General features: G+C 40.7%; 1 non-coding gene across 1 annotated transcript; it reads right to left on the bottom strand.

The window, feature by feature from the left end:
- Nucleotides 1-4,941: 4,941 nt before the first annotated feature.
- Nucleotides 4,942-5,023, bottom strand: trnas-gcu (transfer RNA serine (anticodon GCU)). The gene has a single exon. It is a non-coding gene; the product is annotated as a tRNA-Ser (tRNA).
- Between the last annotated feature and the right edge of the window lie 11,584 nt (nucleotides 5,024-16,607).

Genomic DNA, 16,607 nt, shown 5'->3' on the forward strand with positions numbered 1-16,607 from the left:
GTGTGAACTTTTTTTCTTTTTCTTCTAAAGGGTCCTCAGTAGTCACGTACAAATGTGTGTGAATTATGCAACATTATTTAAATTTGATCCCCATGAACCATATTAACTCTTTTTCCCCAGAGTCCCCAGTAAGACTGATCAGCATATTATTTAATCAATCCAGAGATTTAAAGATGCATATGTGGTAACTGGGCAGTGGCCATTTGACTTATTTTTTATGCCTCCACAACCTGGAGAAAGGGTGGTCCCCACGAGTGATGATCAAAAACTTGGTCCCCATTCCAACTGATAACCAGTGTGTGTGTGTGTGTGTGTGTGTTTTCAGGCATGTCAAGAAAGGACCAGAGTGTTATTCTATGTCAGAGGTCCCTGCGCTGATGAATGCAGAACATTTCTCACAAGTACAAGTACCCACTTCAACTGATGGAAGAGGGAAAGCAAACCACAATGCGCTAGTATTTTTATTTTTAGCCATTAAAGAAATGTAAAGCAAATAAAGGCAACACCTAAATTACGAGATCTTGGGGGATAAAATATTCAAGTTGAATATTACAAAAGCCAAAACCAATACAATAATTTGCAAATCCTTTTCAACTTATATTCAATTTAATGTACGAACTGAGAACCTTGATTATTTTTTGGAAATAAACATTAACTAAGAATTTAATGGCAGCAGCACATTGCACAAAAAAGTTGTCTCAGGGGCATTTTTGCCACTGTGTTACATGGCCTTTCCTTTTAACAACGTTAACACGTTTGAGAACTGAGGAGACCAGTTTTTGAAGCTTTTCGGGTGGAATTCTTTCCCATTCTTGCTTGATGTACAACTTAAGTTGTTCAACAGTACGGGGTCTCTGTTGTGGTATTTTAGGCTTTAAATTGCCCCACACATTTTCAATGGGAGACAGATCTGGACTACAGGTAGGCCAGTCTAGTACCTGCACTGTTTAACTACAAAGCCACGCTGTTGTAACACGTGGTTTGGCATTGTCTTTCTGAAATAAGCAGGGGCGTTCATGATTAACATTGCTTGGATGGCAACATATGTTGCTCTAAACCCTGCATGTACCTTTCAGCATTAACGGTGCCTTCACAGATGTGTAAGTTACCCATCGCTTGGGCACTAATACACCCCCATACCATCACAGATGCTGGCTTTTGAACTTTGCACCTCAAACAATCCGGATGGTCACGACGTCCACAGTTTCCAAAAACATTTTGAAATGTGGACTCATCAGCCCACAGAACGCTTTTCTACTTTGCATCAGTCCTTTTGAGATGAGCTCAGGCCCAGCGAAGCCTGCAGCATTTCTGGGTGTTGTTGATAAATGGCTTTCGCTTTGCATAGAAGCGTTTTAACTTGCACTTACAGATGTAGCGACAAACTGTATTCATGTATTCACTGAGTGGTTTTCTGAAGTGTTGCCTAGACCATGTGATGATATCCTTTACAAAAATGTAAAATAAACCCACAGACATGGCAATTTATCAATGACGGCAAAGTTATTGAGTTCATTTTCATTTATCGTTCAATTAACTGATTCATTGGCTTTTGTCCCAGGCTTTATATTGACTACAAATAATGTACCTTTGTTTATCCATCCAAGCTAGATACGAAAAGTAAGAGGCAGAACAATTAAATGTTATTTTAGTAGGTAGCAGAAGCTACATAATTAACTTGTGTAACAATATGTTATTATTTTTGCTGGCCATCATCTGAAACTTCTCTTTTTTTCTTTTTTACATTGGGCAAATAGGAAAGTAACTGCAAACTAAACAATAATACAATTATTCAATATCTATGTCAAATGCATTAAAGGTTCTCAAAAACAGAATACAAAGTTAGTGTGTTTATTCATGTAAATTAATTTAAACTGTTCAGATATTTAGGCGACATGTTTATTGAACAACAACAAATGGATGTTTTGACATTTTTCTCATAAAATAATTTAACCATTTTTAAGCCATTTTTAAAAATGTAACAATAATACTGCCTGGGCTCATATTCCTAACTGAACCTATTTGGTCCAAAGCAAGAATTCCAGGCTGTGTGGGGAATAGACATGACAAATGATGAAGACCAGTAATTCTCACAGTCCTGTCTGAAGTTCTGGATAGGGTCAAAGTGTGGGGCGGGTCTCATTTATCTCTGTGGTCTGTCAACTATGTCCTTCAAAATTGACATTGATGTTAATGTGTGGGAACCGCCGAGTTAGACACAAACAGATTACAACAGAACATTTTCAAAGCCAAATGGTCTTCGGCGCAAAGGTTCTTTAATCCGTATCAAAATAATTACATCTACAATCTGATAATAGACATAGTGAACTTCTAAAAAAAAGATGACAATATTTATTTTCTCTTTGTACAAGGTTCCTATGGGGTAGATTCTTCGATTGAGTAGCAGTGCCGTATTTTCCAGTCCATAGGGCGCATTGCCGATGACCGGGTCTAGTCGGGTCTATTTTCATACAAAAGGCGCACTGGATTATAGGGCGCATTAAAAGGGTCTTTTTTTTTTTTTACTGTAAATGTAAAATACTTCTTTGGGGTCTACATAACATGTAATGGTGGTTCTTTGGTCAAAATGTTGCATAGATGATGTTTTACAGACCATCTTCAATCTGAATGAATGAATGAATGGTTTATTTTGAGCCATGCAAACAAAACAAGAGAATGACATAAAATACAAAAGAAATATATAGATACATTGTTTTTACACCTACATTGAAAACATTACATGTGACTAATCTTTTGTAGATGTCAAGATTGGCTCAAAAGGGAGTGGGAAGAAGTAAACTTATTAGGTCCCACCCCCATACATATACAATATATATATATACAATATATAATACAATAATATATATAATATAATTCAATTCAGTGGTTGCTGCTATATATTGTCTATATAAAATACATTTAAATTCACACACACTTACATATATACATATGTACACACACATATGTACACAACACACACAAATATACACACACACATATATACAATATATATATATATATATATATATATATATATATATATATATATATATATATATATAGGTGTGGGAAGAAAAAAAATCACAAGACTACTTCATCTCTACAGATCTGTTTCATGAGGGGTTCCCTCAATCATCAGGAGATTTTAATGGAAGCATTCACATACAATGGTTTATATAGAGCACAGAGTTGGTGGGTACAAGCAGGCGTAGGGTGTGGTGATTGGCTCATGTGTTACCTAGGAGATGTTTCCTTCTGTGGCGGCATGTTGAAATGATTTCACTGCGCTTGTTGAGGGATGATAAATCTGGATGATATATAATAAACAGTTTCTCTTTTAAGCATAGGTTGCATCTTTTATTACCACTGTTGTAAGGTGTGCTGGATGCAAGAATTTGCCATGTTATTGAATATTCAACATTATGGTCTTTGAGGTTCCAAATGTGTTTGCTGAGTTCTGTAGAATTCTGCAAAGTCTGGTTTCTAAAGGAGGCGTTGTGATTATTCCATCTTGTTTTGAACGCTCCTTCGGTTAATCCTACGTACGTGTCGGATGTGTTAATGTCCTTGCGTATATATATATATATATACACACACATACATACACATAATCAATGCATATACCCAAAACACACACACACACCTATATAAATACTATAAATATAATAGTGTATATAATATACACTTTTGTCTAAACATTATTAACCGTTTTTTGTGCCTATGGGAACAAGCTTTCATTTTGACTGTGATATTAGTGGTTAATAATGGATCTGTGGCTGTGAAGCTACTGCCCCTGATCAACAGGACCTGAGGACCACTCTTGTTATGTGTCCTATGCTTTCTGACAGTTCCTTCAGGATGTGCCATTTTGTGGGCGGTCTTATTTACGTGGCTGCGTCTTTTCTCCGTCATTTTTGTTGTAGCGGTGTAGCGTGCAAGGACCAGGAGTGGAAGAATTGTCAAAAGATGGAGCTAACTGTTTTAATGACATTCAGACTTTACTTCAATCAATAACGGAGCAGCATCTCCTCAAAAGTGCAATAACCGTCCGACCGGAACTCTCCAATAACTAAAGTTCCTTGGGTGAATAATGTAAACTCACTACACCAGTATGTTTTAATGCTTTCATGGCGATTTAATTGACAGATATAAGTAAGAACTTTAGACTACTTTATATCACAAATGGCAAAAGCGGAGGATGAATGTCCCATAACAAAAAGATCGAGAAAAAGAAGAAGCTTATCGACTACGGTTGCGGCACGGATTACAAGGGCGGACGTGCGCAATTTTTCAGAACTTATGCAGATCCCAAATACAGTTAATCAGTTACCAGAAGGGAAGAAAAGTTGCTTTTGCATAATATTGCAAAAGCAAATATTGCAAAAAATATTCATGGCGCCCCTCTTCCCTCAGGCAGGAGACTATGGTCCATCCAGACCAACACCTCCCGCCACCTGAACAGTTTTTTCCCCTCGGCCATCAGACACGTGAACAATACCAAGATCTGATATCTCAATTACAGCTCATGTTATTCTATTCTGTATTATAAGTCTTTTAAATTGCACGATTGCGCCAGGTAAAATTCTTAGTTTGTGAACCCGTTCTCAAACAATGGCAATAAAAACTTTTCTGTTTCTGATATTGCGAAAAAAAACCTCCAGATAATACTGTATGTCTTACCTCATACACACACCATAATAATACTCGTATGTTGAAGCACAGTAAGATTCATGAAGTGGTGCGGCTTCATAGCTTTTCAAAAATAAAATCAGACCTCCAGGGCCCTTCCTTCAGCTGCCGCCCAGCCCACATTTCACCCGACCCCTATGCACCCTCCTATGTGAGTAGTAAACCTATTGGAGGGGGCCCCCCACGTTGACCTTTGGACTTAGACTTAGATAAACTTTATTGATCCACGAGGGAAATTGTCCCAAAAAATTCCGACGAGGATGGGATTCGAACCCACGCGTGCAGAGCACAATGGATTAGCAGTCCATCGCCTTAACCACTCGGCCACCTCGTCCTCTGCCTGAAATTGAGCCCCACCGCCAGGCATGGCTCCAAAAGGGTGCAGTGGTGTGTCATCAGGGCCAGTAGGCCTTCTCTGCTGGCCTAACATAACCTAATATCATGACCATAATTAGATATAAAATATTTTTTTAATTGACTTTCCCTAAATATCTAAAAGTATTCATATTCTCTTCATGTCATATCATGCTCCTTTCAGTGCTGTTGGTTTTACTTTTAGTCGGTATTCAATCAGAATTCAGCTGGCTTATGTTGCCATGCTGTACCAAATCTGCCAGACGCCTTCAGATTCAACAATGCAGGGGTCCGTGGGCTCTAAGTGAACGGCAACATACAGTTGATAGACAGTTGCGATAGCCAATCAGTTCACGAGTTGTTGTCAGTAAGACCTTCTAGCTGTGATTGGATACTCCCCGTTAGCAAATTTATTTGAGAACTAATAGATTTGAAAGACAGTTGCCATAGCCAATCAGATCACAAGTTGTTGACAGTAGCTGTTCTGTTACAACTCAAGCAATCAATTAATGTTTATTTATATAGCCCTAAATCACAAATGTCTCAAAGGACTGTACAAACCACTACGACTACGACACCCTCGGAAGAACCCACATAAGGGCAAGGAGAACTCACACCCAGTGGGACGCCAGTGACAATGATGACTATGAGAACCTTGGAGAGGACCTCATATGTGGGCAACCCCCGCCCCTCTAAGGGACCGAAAGCAATGGATGTCGAGCGGGTCTAACATGGTACTGTGAAAGTTCAATCCATAGTGGATCCAACACAGCCGCGAGAGTTCAGTTCAAAGCGGATCCAAGACAGCCGCGAGAGTCCCGTCCACAAGAAACCATCCCAAGCGGAGTCGGATCAGCATCGTAGAGATGTCCCCAACCGATACACAGGCGAGCGGTCCATCCTGGGTCCCGACTCTGCACAGCCAGTACTTCATCCATGGTCATCGGACCGGACCCCCTCCACAAGGGAGTGGGGGACAGAGGAGAAAAAGAAAAGAAGCGGCAGATCAACTGGTCTAAAAAGGAGGTCTATTTAAAGGCTAGAGTATACAAATGAGTTTTAAGGTGAGACTTAAATGCTAAAAAGTTGTAAACTCTTGTTGTTAAAGTGTGTCATGCTTGTCATTGAATTAATATTGTTACATGTGTATTTGTCGCCATCATGTGGTCAAGGCAGTTTTTGAGAAGTGTGTACTTTGAATCAAACTTTATTGACCGGAAGTTGCATAAGCCAAGCAAAGAAATTTACGGTATTTGTTTTAATTACAGATGAGTTTTGATTTCGCCCGGAAAAGGGTGGAGTGCCATCTCCGGGTTGGGGAGGAGACCCTGCCCCAAGTGGAGGAGTTCAAATACCTCGGAGTCTTGTTCACGAGTGGGGGAAGAGTGGATCGTGAAATCGACAGGTGGATCGGTGCAGCGTATTCAGTAATGCGGATGCTGTATCGATCAGTTGTGCTGCATTTGTGCGAGCCGACTGATTCAATTTCCGCACAACTGGCATGATAGTCCAGAACAATAGACACCTTCTTTGGTTATCAGTCGGCACACAAACGGTCTTTTTCTTCGGATTTAAAACTCATTCCATCAATCCACAGTTATGGATGAACTTTCAAACATTCAAAAGCTTTGTTTCCATGATTTTTGTCCAAAAATTCCTTCGAAAAAACTCTTCTGCTGGTCTTTTATTGCATCCGACCTGCATCCGCCCCGATACATTCTTGGTAGTAGCGTCATGTTCGTAACGCAATCCAAGATAATTTTTTGATGCTGACTGCTATTTGACATAAGCATAGCCATTACAGACATAATAGTTGTCATCTACAGGCGGACTGGTGCGGCGTCTGCATTACTGCAGACGCTGTATCGATCCGTTGTGGTGAAGAAGGAGCTGAGCCAGAAGGCAAAGCTCTCAATTTACCGGTTGATCGACGTTCCCATCCTCACCTATGGTCATGAGCTTTGGGTTTTGACTGAAAGGACAAAATCACGGATACAAGCGGCCGAAATGAGTTTTCTCCGCCGGGTGGTGGATCTCTCCCTTAGAGATAGGGTGAGAAGCTCTGTCATCTGGGAGGAGCTGCTCCGCCACATCGAGAGGCACATCCAACCGGTTGGAGGCTACGGGGAAGACCCAGGACACGTTGGGAAGACTATGTCTCCCAGCTGGCCTGGGAAGGCCTCGGGATCCCCCAGGAAGAGCTGGACGTAGTGGCTAGGGAGAGGAAAGTCTAGGCTTCCCTGCTTAGGTATCTGTATAGTATTTATCCAGCAATGAGCATGATTTGGTGACTTCAATGATGGTATTTTGAGAGGTAATCTTTGAAGTCTGAGATCACTGAAGGCCTAGGTGGAAAACGCACGGCCCGCCACTGTGTCCGAGTGAGGGAAAAACTGTGGTAGGAAGGGGCAATAAATGCTATTTCGTCAGTGTTCAAGGTAGTTGTAATTAATCTTTTGTATAGAACTTTGCTTGATTAAAAAAATAATAGTTATAGGACTATGTCTTACTCAAAAACACCAGGTTTAATATCCAACTGATTTTTGGGGGGGAAAACAGAAGACCGAGAGGTGGGTTAGAACAACATAGTGGGTGGGGTGTGAGGTTCACTCTTAGAGAGAAGTAAATCAGTGGCGGGCCGTGCGTTCCCCACCTAATCCATTAGTGATGTCCGACTTCCATGATTACGTCTCAAAATACCATCATTTATAACCCCACATGACCATTGTTGGAGAAATACTATACAAAAACACATTTACGAACTACTGGGCATTGTTCAAAACGGGTTATTTTCTGGCGCATTTAAAAATCAATAAACATATTAAAACATATATTATGTGGTACTGTCAAAATTAAAATTGCAAAAAAAACATTTTGAACGTAAAAAAATAAAGAAATAAAACATCTGAACTCACATTTCAACGACAGCTGAGCTCGCTTCCGGTGTTGGCCGAGATGGTCTCACAAGACTTAGTTTCTCTTTAAATATCCTTCTTGAAAATGGCCTTGCAGATATATGTGCTGTCTTGTCTAATCATAAAGGATGCAGACGAGCCGTGTTGGCTGAGTTCTTAAAGTTCACTCCACGAGGTGCTCATCAAAAACACCGGCATGTCTACGTTCAACAACCTAAACGCCTGCTCTTTGCTACTGTGGCATGCTGGGTAATGGAGTTCTAATGTTACCTGGCTCATAACATCACTATTAGAGATGCGTGGTTTGCGGTCTCATCCGCGGATAAACCGCGGGTCGGGCGGTTGACATGACGAAAAAATAGATTTTAATTAGATTCGGGTGGGTGGCGGTTGAGCCATCCGGAAATATTTGATATGCATGGATCTGTGATCAGTATCCTTTGCCATTCAAAGTGCCATTTAAGTCTCCTGAATGACTGCCGGTAGTCACCCAGATCATAAGTACTAGGGCGTGCAATGAAGCCATTGGCTTTGTCTTCTACTACAACATGTACGATCTGCTTGTCAGTCCAGTATTATGTTGTGTGTGGCTTCCGCAGTAACACGCACACGACTGCGAGGCACGCTGGGTGACACAGAGTACGCTAATGGTTGTGATATAAACAATTTTAACACTCTTAGTAATATGCGCCACGCTGTGAAGCCACACCAATTAAGAACGACAAACACATTTCGGGAGAAAATTCTCACAGTAACACAACATAAACGCAACACAACAAATACCCATAATCCTTTGTATTCATGACTATTTTACACACCCCGCTAGCAGCAATCTTGAACGTGTTATTGCGGAAACTGCACACAACATGTTGCCGGACCAACAATCGTTTCGTACATGTTGTCGAAGGCAATGGTTTCACAGCACGCCCATTGGATAGTCGCAATTGTCATCATCACTCAGTGAAACAGGTTTAAACAGCTCTGTGAGTGGTAAAGGCGGACAACCTCTGATGTACTATAGCGGGCGGTTGGCGGGCGGGTACGGTCCTGGTAAAATGTTGGTTCGGGTGGACGGCAGGTGGATGACGACATTGGTGATGCGGATGTGGATGATATAATTGCCTATCCGCGCATCTCTAATCACTATATATATCTGCCTCAGGCATGACAAATTGGGATCTGATTGGCTATCGCGACTGTCTATCAACTGTATGTGCCCGTTCACTTACAGTTAACAGACACCCGCACTGGGGCGGTATAGCTCAGTTGGTACAGTAGCCTTGCCAGCAACTTGAGGGTTCCAGGTTCGATCCCCGCTTCGGCCATCCTAGTCACTGCCGTTGTGTCCTTGGGGCAAGACGCTTTACCCACCTGCTCCCAGTGCCATCAACACTGGTTTAAATGGAACTTAGCTTAGATATTGGGTTTCACTATGTAAAAGCGCTTTGAGTCACTTCACTTCATTGTTGATTCTGAAGACTCGGGCAGATTTGGCACAGCACGGCAACACAAGCTAGCTGAATTCTGATTGGATAAAAACTATAAACTAAAAACAACAGCGCCGGAATGAGCATAATATGACATGAAGAGAATATGAATACTTTTAGATATTTAGGGAAAGTAAATAAACATTTGCTTTTATCTTTATTCATGATCATGATTTCTGGTTGTTAGGCCTGCAGAGAAGGCCTTGCTGGCCCCGACGGCACACCACTGAAGTAAATAAACCACTCTGCAGGCTGCAAGCTGCACCTGACGCAGTCCAGAGCATCAGGCCTTTTATTTCATTGCATCACAAACCTGACAAACATTCCGATCAGAACACTGCACAAGTTCCACCTGTGCATACAACTAGGTCACACACGTCCACAGAAGCTTCTATGTCCTGAGTGTTGAAAGAGCTGTGACACGGGTCCTTGCGGGAACTTTGTCGTCCATGTTGGCAGACACACACGCAACCCTTTATTTGCACAGCAGTCCTAAGTGAGTTAACTTGCAGTAATCATCAGCTCCGAGTCTCCACGATTGTAGCAGATGTGGTCTCTCCGCCCCCGGTGGCTCAGTACTGTGGGAATGTGGAAAAGAAGACCGATGAGGACGGTGAGCCGGATTTGATTCAATAGGCACAGAACCTTATTTTATTTTATTACCTCTGCCAGGAAATAATGAAATCCTTGCCATTTTTGTCTGTTTTTAGTTAACACCATAATTTTAAAGTTAGGTTGATTCGGATCATTTCCACAATGTTACCTTATGTTTACTTTACAAGCTTTAACTTTTTGAATGTGAACACTTGTGTTACGTGCGGTGAGGCAGGGACGTCCTTTAGCCTGCGGCGTATTTATTAGCATAATAAAATGACGTGCGTGATACATCCAAACGCGCAAGGTTTAACTATGTGGTGCGTCTAGCTGGAGTGTTTTACCTTACAATGTTGAAGGGGCGTGTTGTGAGAGGTGCGGAAGTCCAGAAGGGGGAAGACAGTCTCGGAGGTCCGTGGGCAAGCAAGAGGTCAGGGGCAGGAGCGAGGCGTCAGAGTCCGTGTCCAGGCGAGAGGTCGAGATCCAGGCAGGCAGCAAGAAGACCAGAGGGAATCCGGGGAGACGGGACACACTGTGACAATCTGTCACTTCATTTCTGTTAGTTTTTCGTGTTTTTGTATTTACTTCCTGTTCAGTGGTCTTATTTTGTTGTATTTCCTGTTTTATTCACGGAGCACTGTTTTTCTCTTTTCATTGATTGGCAGCGGTTCACACCTGCTGTCAATCACACTAGTGTCTATTTATGTTTCACTCGAGCGCTCCTCAGTGCTCGATGATAATATTATATTGAGAACGTTTATCTGCACGACTGCTTTATGTTTGCTTTTGTTATTTTCTTATGAGTATTAAATGTTCTTACCTTCACTCTACTCTCCTGGATTCTTGCATACTCGGGGACACACAACTGCAGCCATGCGACATCCCAACAGTGATGTGGCCGTTCCCTGGCCGCCCGCCTCGCCAGTTCCAGCGCCGCTCTACGCGCCGCCGCCACCTGACTTTCCCTCGCTGGCTGCGGGGGACACGAAGTTTGGCGACCCTCCACCAATTCCTCCCTCCCTTACATTGTGGACTTTTTTTTTCCATTTTTCTTTTTCCAGGGAACATCTGGTATCTGTTCCTTGATGGGGAGGTCCTGTGACAATCTGTCACTTCATTTCTGTTAGTTTTTCATGTTTTTGTATTTACTTCCTGTTCAGTGCTCTTATTTTGTTGTATTTCCTGTTTTATTCACGGAGCACTGTTGTTTTTCTGTTTTCGTTGACTGGTAGCGGTTCACACCTGCTGTCAATCACACTAGTCTCTATTTATGTTTCACTCGAGCACTCCTCAGTGCTCGATGATAAAATCTATGTTGGAGAATTTACTATGCAAGACTGCTTCATGTTTATTTCTGTTTCTTATGAGTATAAAATTATTTTCTTACCTTCACTCAACTCTCCTGGATTCTTGCATACTCGGGGACACACAACAGCAGACATGCGAATTCCCAACACACACAGCTCGAATCCAGGGAACGAAGAGGAACTACAGGGTTACAAAGTAATGCGATACTGTAGCGCCGTTATTTTCGGCGGTAACTAGTAGTCTGAGGCATTATTTTTTGGTATTCAGTAACTCAGTTATCATTCGTTACTGCGTCATTTTTTATGTAGTATCGGCTAGAAACAGAAGATCTGTGTATGATTTATTGGAGCGCTGCGGTGTCGTCCTTCTGTGTCAGAAGGAAGAGAAGAGGCACGCTTTGTGTGGGTGGAGGCCGGGGGTGAGGAGTAGCGTGTCTGTGTTTACTAACAACATATCATGGCAAAGCCAAAAGTCGAGTTTCTTAACATGAAGATATTCTCACTACTTTTGTTTTGTCTAGCAAAAAGAAAATAATATTTTAGTTAAATGTAAGTTGTGTCTTGGATCAAAGATCTTATCTACTGCCCAAAAGAGCAATTCAAATCTGCTGAAACTGTTATGATCCGCCGCCCGGATCATATATGGTTTTGGTTTTTGAGTCCTTTTGTGTTTTTTCGATTGTTTTGGACTCTTACTGTTCTTAGTTTTTGCACTTCCTGTTTTATCTTGTTACCTTAGTTTCTCATTTGTTCCACCTGCTCTTGTTTTTTACGCGCACCTGTGTTCTGATTATTGCTTGTATTTAAGCCTGCCTTCTCCCTTTGTTCAGTCTTGATTCGTTGTTTGCTTCATGCAACACTCACGTTGGTCTCCCTGTTTTGTAAATCCTGTGCTAAGTTACGCCTTAGCTTCTCGTGCGCTCGGCACGTCAATTTTTGGACTTTGGACTCCATGCCAAGTTTTAGCTTAGCTTACTGTGCGTTCGGCACACCTTTTCTTTTGCCTGTTTTGCACAAGTGTTCTTTTATTTTTGTATTAAACCAAGCTCCTACCTGCAATTCCTGTCCTTCTGGTCCATTTGCATCTGGGGGTGACAAAACACGCATCCACGATGCGTTCCCAACGTGACAGAAACCGCTACAAAAGCAACATGCTTTGACGAAGCTAGTAAAGAGACACATAGACTCCGATGCCACTTCAGCTCCACTTAAAGGATTTTAACGGAGACACTGCTAGCCAGAACAAAGTTGATAGAGCCGTAGCAGCGTATGTGCTACAAGACATGCAGGCTATTTCTACGGTGGAGTCACCCGCTTTTAGGCAGCTAATTGGCATGATACCGGCGTCAAACAGCAAATGGCACGGAAAACATGTTCCACGTACCTGGACAGTGAGTACATAAACATGGAAAGCAAGCTAAAGAAAACACTCCAAACTCTGCCTCTGCTCATCATTCAGCATTGAAGGTACACACTCTCTGTCAATTCTCTTATATACTGATGCTCTTTCGTTCTTAGACTTTTACAGTGTTTGATTATCACATCAGTCTAAATGTTTAGAATATAAACTTCACAAACATAAAGAGGGATCCTAGTGGGCCAGGCCAATATTTCCTTATCTCTAAGCTAAAACTGGGGAAATGCGTAGAGTGTTCTGGGCTTCAGTACAGTTTTGATCTCCTGAAGACATGATTTTATTTCACAATTCCTTGAGAGGAAAAAAAGGCTTTGTGTACCGTATTTCCTTGAATTGGTATATATTATGCGCCTGCCTAGAATTACAGACTGGTCAAACTCGTTTCGCAAAAATAATTAGCGCATGCTTAGAGTTACCGCCGGCTCAGGATTAACGCCGGGTCAAACTCGTTTCGCAAAATATTATTTTGATTAGCGCATGTCTAGAATTTCCGCCGGGTCAAACTCGTTTCGCAAAATAATTAGCATATGCCTAGAATTTCCGCCGAGTCAAACTCGTCACGTCACGAGTGACACTTCACCTGTCATCATTTTCAAAATGGAGGAGGGTGATTTCAATAATTTAAAATCGTATAAAGGGAAGAAGATTAAGAGCTATTCAGTATGATTTAAGGTCCAAGCTATTGAACATGCTAAAAAGAACAGTAAGCCGCTACGTTTTATTAATATACCGTAGCTGCGTGTGTCAAATATGAGTCATTAAATGACTCCCGCCTCCTGGTGGTAGAGGGCGCTAGTTATCCTTCTTGCGACTACTCGGCTGCAGAACAAGCAGCAAGAGTGAGCAGCGATCGTTTATTTTTTCCTCTCGCTTGCACTTTTAACATGGAGGATTACATATCTAAAATAAAACCGTTTTCTAAACTGGACTTTCAATCGAAGCAGGAGGTAATAAAGGAAGATCTCCATCGAGACAAAGAGACTTTTAAAACTGACGAAAGATAAGGAAGACTTCTATAAACAAGTTATCGATGCTTTTGATCAGAAGGAGCTGCGCATGGACTTCATTTATAAGTAAAGGTAAGACCATAATAACGTTTTTTTTTTTATTAAATGTGCTTTTCAAGATGGTATCGTGACATCCCACTCAAATTTATAAGCGCAGGCCTATATTTACCGCATGCCTTTGGTAAGCGCTGGAGTGAGAAGAGGTTTTAAATTAATTAGCGCATGCTTGCCTTTACCACATGCCTTTGGTAAACGCCAGAGTGAGAAAGGGTTTTAAAATAATTAGCGCCCCGGCGGCAATTCGAGGAAATACGGTATGTAATGTGTGCCTTCCTTGGGTGAAGCCAGGTTTACAGCTATTTTGTTATTATGCTGTTTGTTACTTATGTATGTTATGTTGCAGCTATTTAAAATAGTTTTGTCAGTTTGTTCTGGCCTGAAATAAATTGGCCCTCTGTGTTTTGTATGTAGACCATATTGCTTAGCAGAGTTCAGTGACGCAAATCTTGCACTTTTTCATCATGTAAAACAAGACTACAATATTTTGATCACATACAGAAGTGTAAGAAGTTGAATATAACTGTAGAATAGGGCCCCTTTAACTCTTCTTTTACTATAATATATGATAGAATTTCCCCAAAGTTTACCGCCATTAACTCCCATACCCTTCCATGGTGTGGCCAGACTTAGTGGTTTCTGTTTGTTTTTGTACAAAAAGTACTGGAACATGTTGGCTGGGCTAAAGACGCAGAGGCCCTGCAGACCCACTCTGAGTCCAAAGGCAAAAAAATAAAAAAATAAGTGACTGAGCCAAAGAAAGTCTCCATGACACCGCAGCTTTATTTTTAGCCAAATGTAGTCATTCAAGTTCATACAGTAGCAAATATTTCTGTCAGTGACAGAAATAAATCATGACATTTATGGCATTAATGCATGCTATACAATCCTGCACAGCGTGTGTGTGTGTGTGTGTGTGTGTGTGTGTGTGCGCGTGCGTGCGTGCGTGCGTGCGTGCGTGAGTTAAAGAAAAGTACAACTTTTAGTTCAGTCGAGCTTCTCTATATAGTATGAGGGGCCGTTAGGGACATTATTCAGAATTACCTCTTACATACACTACTGAAATGCTCCCACATAAACAACTGAAATGTTTTTCTCTCACACACAATACTGAAACACTCTTATACACACTACTGAAACACTCTCATATAAACAACTGAAATGTTTTTCTCTCACACACAACACTGAAACACTCTTATACACACGACTGAAATGCTCTCACCTACACTACTGAAATGCTTTCACATAAACAACTGAAATGTTTTTCTCTCACACACACTACTGAAACACTCTTATACACACTACTGAAATGCTCTTACATACACTACTAAAATGATCTTAAATAAACAACTAAAATACTCTCACATAAACAACTAAAATGCTGTCACATAAACAAGTAAAATGCTCTCACATAAACAACTAAAATGCTCTCACATAAACAACTAAAATGCTCTCACATAAACAACTAAAATGCTCTCACATAAACAACTGAAATGTTTTTCTCTCACACACAATACTGAAACACTCTTATACACACGACTGAAATGCTCTCACATACACTACTGAAATGCTTTCACATAAACAACTGAAATGTTTTTCTCTCACACACACCACTGAAACACTCTTATACACACTACTGAAATGCTCTTACATACGCTACTGAAATGCTCTCACATACACTAGTGAAATGTTCTTAAATAAACAACTAAAATGCTCTCACATAAACAAGTAAAATGCTCTCACATAAACAACTAAAATGCTCTCACATAAACAAGTACAATGCTCTCACATAAACAACTAAAATGCTCTCACATAAACAACTGAAATGTTTTTCTCTCACACACACCACTGAAACACTCTTATACACACTACTGAAATGCTCTTACATACGCTACTGAAATGCTCTCACATACACTAGTGAAATGTTCTTAAATAAACAACTAAAATGCTCTCACATAAACAAGTAAAATGCTCTCACATAAACAACTAAAATGCTCTCACATAAACAAGTACAATGCTCTCACATAAACAACTAAAATGCTCTCACATAAACAACTGAAATGTTTTTCTCTCACACACAATACTGAAACACTCTTATACACACGACTGAAATGCTCTCACATACACTACTGAAATGCTTTCACATAAACAACTGAAATGTTTTTCTCTCACACAGACCACTGAAACACTCTTATACACACTACTGAAATGCTCTTACATACGCTACTGAAATGCTCTTAAATAAACAACTAAAATGCTCTCACATAAACAAGTAAAATGCTCTCACATAAACAACTAAAATTCTCTCACATAAACAACTAAAATGCTCTCACATAAACAAGTAAAATGCTCTCACATAAACAACAAAAATTCTCTCACATAAACAACTAAAATGCTCTCACATAAACAAGTACAATGCTCTCACACAAACAACTAAAATGCTCTCACATAAACAACTGAAATGTTTTTCTCTCACACACAATACTGAAACACTCTTATACACACGACTGAAATGCTCTCACATACACTACTGAAATGCTTTCACATAAACAACTGAAATGTTTTTCTCTCACACACACCACTGAAACACTCTTATACACACTACTGAAATGCTCTTACATACGCTACTGAAATGCTCTTAAATAAACAACTAAAATGCTCTCACATAAACAAGTAAAATGCTCTCACATAAACAACTAAAATTCTCTCACATAAACAACTAAAATGCCCTCACATAAACAAGTAAAATGCTCTCACATAAACAACTAAAATTCTCTCAC

Source organism: Nerophis ophidion, linkage group LG07 (genome assembly GCF_033978795.1).
Source record: "Nerophis ophidion isolate RoL-2023_Sa linkage group LG07, RoL_Noph_v1.0, whole genome shotgun sequence".
Lineage (NCBI taxonomy): Eukaryota > Metazoa > Chordata > Actinopteri > Syngnathiformes > Syngnathidae > Nerophis > Nerophis ophidion.